The following is an 8,476-nucleotide window of genomic DNA, read 5'->3' as shown; positions in this document are numbered from 1 at the left end:
AAATAGAATAAAGTAAGAAAATGATTAATTTTTTTGTTAAACCAAAAAAAGACCAAATGATAGATTAACCAATAAACCAGTAAAATTACCATACTTTGATTAATGTTAACATGTTGTTTATCATGTCAAAACATGGAAGTAGAACAACTTGCATTTTTGCATAAAAATTGTTTTTTATTTTTATTTATTTTTTTACAGTTTAGATGTTTTTTTTTGTTTTGTTTTTTTTTTACAGATTTTTTGTTTCTTTTCTACGTGCATTTCTACTAGACTTCATACCTTCCTGAAATTTCACCTGGATATACAGTTTATGACGGTATATGTATGCTGTGCGGCCGTCAGCTTTTCAGACTAATAAATACACAATAAAAACCAACAAAATGTTCAGAAAAGTAAATATTCTCACACCTATTTTCCTTGTTAAACAGAGAAATACAACTGCGCTCCTTCTGAATTCAACTCTCTCTCGGTCACAGAAGACTGACGACGCTTAACTGCCTCATTAACTCGTCAAAAAACATTTCATCAAACTCAACAGAAACAAAACTAGCCTGAAATGCTTGGTTACTCTTGTTAGCAATCTAGTTAGTAAGTCCACTGTTCCAACAATCACCAGTTCGGTCCGAATAAATCCTTAATTCACTGAGTTGGATGTAAAAACATGCCGTTATTTCCCACACGGTCTCTCTGCCTGCTGGCCGCCGGCTGTTTACAGTCCTGTAACATCTCCCTCCACCACCAGGTGTCGCTGTGTCGTCAGCTCAGCTTCAGCTCACCCAAGCCTCCAGGAAAAGCACCGCGCTCTGATGCAAATTTGACATAGTGGTGAAAAATGAATAACTCCGTCCAGGTCCGTCACGTGATGCCCACGGACCCTAAAAGACTGACTTACATCGGGAAAAAGACGTCTGTAAATCAGTGTCAAAACCCCCGCGAGATGTCTCATTTTACTATTTAGATTTAGGTCAAACAGTTTGATAACATTTAGAAAACCTAAAAGAGCCGTAACATGAGATTTTTAAGACCCCGCACTCAAGCTAGCAAAGCGCACATCCATGGTGGGGAGCTCAGACTGTATAAAGATGGACGACTCGCCCCCCCTTCCCCTGACTACGCTGAAGGGCGGCTAAAATATCCGAGATACGGGCATTGCCATTGTGTGAGGATGACGTCATTAGAGCCGGAGTCTGTGCGGTAGCGAAACACCCGTCTGACCAATCATGAGCAGCTCCATTAAACGCGAGCGCACAAATTGGCTGTCACGGTTGTCAATCATGGCGGAAAACCCCCCTTTTGTTTAACTTATTAACTCATTAAAACCAAACTTATGAAAACAAACACTTGAACAAACATCAGGGGGATGAGAACGCCTTCAGTGACAGAAACCATCTTTGGGGAAAATTTCTTTGGCATGTACTTTGAGTTTTTAGTTTGTCCCATTCACTAACATGGAGGGGCGGGCTTTATGACCTATACTGCAGACAGACACCAGGGGGCGATACAGGTCGAAAAGTTAACGGAGCTGTCATGTCGTCCACCCTTATATACAGTCTGTGGTATCCATGACAACGCACAGAGATGTCCGGAAACAGACGAGAGGCCGTGTGTACAAAAAACTAAAAAACAGTAGAGACGCATTTTATAAATAATGCTGCTAAAATCAGAAAATGTAAAATTGGGAATATTTAATGGCTGCTTATATGACCGGCATCCGATTCAGAATATTGTCAGATATGTGCATGTAACCGTAGCCACGGACCATGTTTCACTTAACTGTAGGAGGTGAATGACGGCACATCTGGAAGAGGATGGAATTTTTCATGATTTTTTTTATTTCATTTTTTCAACGGAATCCCAAAATGGTCAAGATTCAAACATTTTATTAGTATTGTTTTCTCGAGATTATCTCAAAACAGAAAAAGAGCCCCTGAATGTACGGCGTTCACCGAGGAGCTTCTCACTGTAGCACGCGTCCTGGCTGATCCGGTCACAGCGCTACACACAAGTTTTAACAACAACCGAGACACGTTGTGATTCGATCAGTCAAACCGCTCGCTCTCTCTGACGGGGACATCGGTGTGGGACGTGATGGTTGTTTCGATGAAAACGTGGTAAAACCTTTATCATGTTATATTGAGTTGGACACAGTGTTGCTTGATCATTCTGAAAACATTGTGAAAACGTTTATCGTATAGACGGATCTGCAAAAACACCTGAAAATGCTGCAGTTTGCATGCCAGGCCAGTAGTTGGCGGTAATGACACACCATAGGTGAAGACCACACGCCCGCATATGAAGGCGTTCTGTGAAGGGATGACGTATTTTTGTAGTTAGCGTCGCACTGGTTCCCTCGTCAAAAACCTTCTGGGATTTTCGATTATCGCCAAAAATAATCCCTGTGACGAACACAAGTTTATTATACTTACAGGTTTGTTCAGCATGATAATCTTCACGTGAACTCGCCACAAGCAAAAAGCTGTAAGCTGGCTGTACAAAAAACATGGTGGTCGCACGACCTAAACGGCACGACCCCGAATCTTCAACCGTTCAAAAAGTTCAAAAATTGGATTTATATATTTTATGTTGCAGAACAAAACGTGTAATTATCTTTAGCCTGCGTTAACCACAGACCTTATTTAAGACATTGTACCAAAAAACCCAGAGACTTAGAGACGAGGGAACTGCAAAAATGCAAACGTACTTCTGTATTTTAGGACTCATAACTTAACCGCTCGATCTGCAAACAAGAAGATGATGGCGAATGCGTGCACGAGAACGGACGGCGTTAATAACCTCAGCAGAGTCAGCAGCACAAACGCAGCTCGGCAGTCCACCGTTGTTACTGTTGTCCTCCTATTCGAGCGCAGCTGTTTGTCTGACGTGTGAAGTGCGGCTGTGACGTCACCGTTCTCGCGGGATCATCGCCAGTTTACACGGCGACAGAAGGGGGCGGCGTTTTCAAAAAGATTACACTCTGGAATCAAATTTGGCGTTTTTGGCCCCCAAAACGCTGTTGTCGTGTTAATTAAAGGCCAAACTGCAACAAAAGTTTAATGTTTCATGCAAAAACCGTCGACCTGTAAACGGCCCTTTGACCCTCTGGCGTGAGTGAAACGGGACGTAAAGAAAATCCGAACACGTGGTCAGCTGCTTGATAAACGCAGGTGTGAACAGCGACGTGTGTCGGGTGTCTCCTCGTGTTCGAATCACCAAAATGTACATTCAACCCCAAAACTGTTTGGCCCCAAAACAGCTTTTGCTGCACAGAACGCAAAACTTCCTGCAGTGATTTAGGCCTAAAAATCGCCGACGCTTCAGTATCGCGATACCTTGAGAATGAAAAGATTTGCTCTTTCTCCAGATCTTGGGGAAACTATCTTGGAAAAATATTTATTTTGAGATAATAACACAAATCTTACAAGAAAAAAAATCAATAAAATCATCACAAAAAAACGGAGGAAATAAAAATGAATTATTTTGCAATATTAAGTCATTATTTTTATATTTAAAGTCAATATTTTGAGAAAGATTATGTTGAGAGCTTTTAGGTCATTTTGAGATATGTCATTATTTCAAGATACTATGTCTTTATTTCGAGATACTTTGACATTATTTGGAGATATTAAGTCATTTTTTCAGGATACTAAGTCAGTTTTGGGAGATATGAAGTCATTATTTTAGCCTGAAATAATACTAATATAATAATACTACTAAAGTTTTGAAAGATTTGTTTTTCTTTCTTGAGATCTTGAGAAAATTATCTTCAAAAAATATTTATTTGATATTATAACACAAATCTTGAGAAAAAAAAGTTAAATAAACCGCAAGAAAACGGAGCAGATAAAATGTTTGAATTCATGGCCGTTTTAGGCTTCCGTATTTTTTCTCCATGTTTGGTTCATCGTGTGCATGCATCAGCTACGTTACATGAAATACTTTTTAAAAAGTTGGGAAAATTTGACCTGAGAAAGCTTATTTTATCCCGAGAGCAGTATCAAAAAACAGTTCTCCGAACAATCTTCCTCCTCGGTTACAGAAATGCCTATTTTACGCGTATGCATGTCATTTGATTTTTTGTCTCGTCATAATCATAAATCATCAAAATCCGAATGATTACATTCCATTTTTTTGGTTTCTTATTTGCCATGTTGAGGTCCTCGGAGTAAAGTCCCCACAATGTTGCCTCGAGTCAAGTCGTCGTCTTGACCCCGTCACGTTTAACGCTTCTTGATTTCTCAGCCTAACAGGTGCACTTTATCAAGATCACATGACATTTCAGGCGGTCGGGGAGAACGTGGAGCGGCGGGACGGCCGAGTAGCGGGGCCTCTTTAAGTATTGTTAAATTGTACAGATAAATGTGTGATATTTTTGACCACTACAACTGTTTTGTACTTAAAATGCAGTTTGTGCTTGTCATTGTGACAAACCTAAATCTTGCCTCTGTTAATCTTTTATGCACATTGTTTAATCTTTTATGCACATTATATTGTATCTGTATGCTCAGATATCTAGCCTGTCTCTTCCTGGTGTATCCTTTTAGAGAAAGGGAGGACAACTTTACATAAAGGTCATCAAAAACTTTGACTTTTCTTCATTTTTCCTCTTTATTGTGAAAAAAAAGTTATATTTATGGAAGCCCATATTTGCCAATATAATGAAAAAAAAATCCTGTAAGTCATTATGATGAGAAACTTTCTCGAAATATTAATATCTCAAAATAATGAGAGACTGCATCAGTATTTTGACTTTAATTAAGTTGCATAAATTAGCTCAACAAAGTCCTGCAAACTTTGAAAAAGCTTTTATTTTGCAATACTGAGTCATTATTTTTAAGTCATTATTTTGAGAAACGTTATTATGTTGAAAAATGTTCTCAATATTTTGAGATACAGGGTAATTATTTTGAGATATTGTGTTTTGTTGAGATAATTATTCTAAAGATACTTTGTCATTATTTAGAGATACTAAATTGTTAATCTAAGCTACTAACTCATTATTTTCAGATACTACGTCATTATTCGAATAAATTAGGTCTTTATTTTCAAATACCAAGTCAATATTTCCAAATACCAAGTCTTTAATTTGTGAGATTAAGTAATTATTTTTAGATAATAAGTCAATTTCCCCACTGTGGGACAAATAAAAGATTATCTTATTTTAGGATTATCTTATTATTTGGATATAATGAGTAATTGTTTCAGATACTAAGTTATAATTTGAAAATAGTAAATCATTATTTGGAGATTACAAGTCATTATTGTAAGATACTAAAAAACATTCTGAGATACCAAGTCATTCGAGGATATTAAGTCATTATTTCAGGATGCTGGTAATTATTTTGAAATTTTAACTCATTGTTTTCAGTTTTCAAGACAGTTTATCTTCATTTTGATACACTGTCATTTAGAGATCGATGTCATTTTGAGATTGTATGTCACTATTTTGAGATGCAATGTCTTAATTTTTGAAATACTAAGTCATTACATTAAGATACTAACTCATTGTTGAGGTAAGTCATTATTCACATACAGTAAGTCATTATGAGATACTAAGTCATTATTAGGAGATATTAAGTCACAATTCTAAAATACAAAGTCATTATTTAACAATACTAACGCAATATTGTTGAGGTATGTCTTTATTCAGACATTATAAGACATTATTATGAGATACTAAGTCATTATTTACAGATACTAAGTCTTTATTATGAGATACTAAGTCATTATATTGAGATATTAAGTCACAATTTTGAAATACTAAGTCATTTAAAAATACTAACTCATTGTTAAGCGAAGTCTTTATTCAGACATGGTGAGTCATTACTCACTGATACTAAGTCATTATTCACAGATACTTAGTCATTATTATGAGATACTTATTCTTTATTATGAGATACTAAGTCATTATTATGAGATGTTAATTCATTATTATAAAATTAAAGGCTATTTTTTTTTTTTAGTTTAATAAAATTTTCCAATTACATGCGGGAGTATCAAATTTGAAAATTGACTGTGACGTCTTTAGTTGACCGGAAACGTTATTAAGGAAAAACAAAAAAAACCCTTATTAAACCTTGAATGCAGTGTTAATTTTTTAAATTTTCTGCTGCTAAAAAAGTAAATTTTGTTTATTTATATGAAGGGTTAAAAAATAATTATAAAATTATATATTATATTTAACTTAATTTTTTCCCTTATTTGTTTTTCAGAGCTGTTAAGTGTGATTTACATGAAATATAAATATTTATTTGCAAGATAACAAAAACAATATTTTTTTTTTATTATTATGACTCAAATTGAAAACATTATTTAAGTCCACAGGATATTTTTGAGAAATTTAACATTGAAATTTTTTAAGAACGAGAAGATAAAATTTAAAATTTAAATGTGAAACTTAAGAAAAAAAACTGACAAAATATTTTATTTCAATTTGATTTCTTCTAATTTTATGCCTTTTAAAAATCATTTTCAGTTATACTTATTTACACACATTTTTTAATTGTTTTTATATTTAAAAATACAGTGCTGATATAAAAACCAAAGATCACTTTTTGCTCCATCATAAGTCGATCCTTAAAACAGAAAATTTGTCTAATTTAAAAATCTTGATAGGACATTGCTTCAAGTCAGGCTTTCAGGCATTATGCTTTTCTGTGAATTTAGAAGCAGCTGATTTTAAGATTTTTATTTTGACAGGCTCTTATCAAGTGATTTTTTAGTTTTTTTTTCAAAGACCTGAATTTTTAAAATTTAGATTCACATAAATCCGTGCCTGTAATGCGTCCAGGGCAACACCTGAGAGTGTGATTTCATAAATCTTTAACTGTTGAATTAAACATCAAACTGTTGTTTTTGCTGTGATTTTATGTAGATATGTAGTTACATCAGCATGAAAACAAAGCATTTCAGGATGATTAACTTGTAATTTCAAACCATAGGATGTTTAGGCTGGATTCGAGCAGAATCTTTTTGTATTCATTTTTGGGAAATAATTTGGCGTCATGAAGAAATTGGTAGCTTTTTCTTTTTTTTAGTTTGTTCGTGATTATATTCACTGAGGATAGTTTTTTTCCATTTGTGATTGGCTCTTCTTGATAAGTGTTCGCTTTTTTTGAGCGGCACTGAAAAATGCGGCAACAAAGGACAAGCTGTTCTGCAAAAGATCGGGACAGTTTTTTTGCAATGGGGGACTTCAGATGTTTTAAAATACCATTTTCATGTTAGGAAGGAAGGTTTCAAATTTTATGAATGAACTCTCCAACAGGTGTGGGACGATTTCATCACGAGGCGTGAAATACTGTTTAATGTGGACTGAGATTTCAAATTTTTTGCAAGGAATACATTTGTATTTTGTGGCCCTAGCGGAAACGAGTTCAAATCTTAAAATTTTGACAAAAAAGAATTTATTCAGTCGAAAAACATTCAACAAGGAAATGACTTCCTCCAAGAAAAAAAACTAAACCGTTTTAGTCCCTGGAAAACCGTCCTCAAAATTTTTTAGATAATTGGCTCAGCATTTTTTTGGTTTGCGTTTTTTAAAATGTCACTTTTTCCACGATGACCCAAACTGCGCGTAAAACCGTATTTTTGATGAAAAACAGCATGTTTGTCAGTATAAGAAACAAGAACATTGGGAAAAAAGTTTTCTTTTTCATCTGCAGTTAAATGTCTTCACATAAAATATATATTCAATGAAAATCACAATACTATAATTGAATATTTTTCCATCAAAACTTCAGTTTTAACAGTTACTCAACTGTCTTAAAATCATCCCGTGCCTCATTCAGAGCCATCCCTCAAGCTCTTAAAATCATTTTTTCAGGTACCTTGGTTTGAATATTTGTAGGGCCAAAATCATTTTCTAAACAAAAAACAACACTGTGATTCAAAATATGTATTTAAAAATCAAATGTTTCTGACTGTTCTGATATTTAAATCATATTGACAATGAACATGCCAAAAATAAAAAACCTTCTCTAATTCGTGTAATGGCCCTAATATGCTGGATGGAAAAAGCTGCAGTTGATTAACAGCACTCATCCCATGATTTGCCTGTCCATGAGCAGATCAAAGTTTATGTTCAAACAATGTTTTAACTCACAATGTTACGAATTGTTTGGTCATGCTCACCTTCACTGGATTTGTTATAAGCCAAAACACTGGTTGTCTATGTTGAATGATATTCTTAGGTCTCTAAAACAAATTATTATTTCTTTGTTTGCAGATTGGTTGGTATAGTCTAAATTGGGACAAAACGTATTAATTTGACAATGATTCTGCACCCGAACTGTCAAAGAAAGTAATGTTTCCACCAACGGAAAAAGCCCCTCTGCTTTCTCATAAACAGCTCCCATGCATGGATCAAGATGTTCATGCCACTAATTATCTAAAGACAACAATAATCTGACTGCAACTGTAAACAAACAAAACAGAAATAATGATAAAAAATGTGAACAATTATTCAAATTGCTCTCAA

The sequence above is a fragment of the Plectropomus leopardus genome, chromosome 13 (assembly GCF_008729295.1).
Source record: "Plectropomus leopardus isolate mb chromosome 13, YSFRI_Pleo_2.0, whole genome shotgun sequence".
Lineage (NCBI taxonomy): Eukaryota > Metazoa > Chordata > Actinopteri > Perciformes > Serranidae > Plectropomus > Plectropomus leopardus.
Note: the sequence above shows the minus strand (reverse complement) of the source record.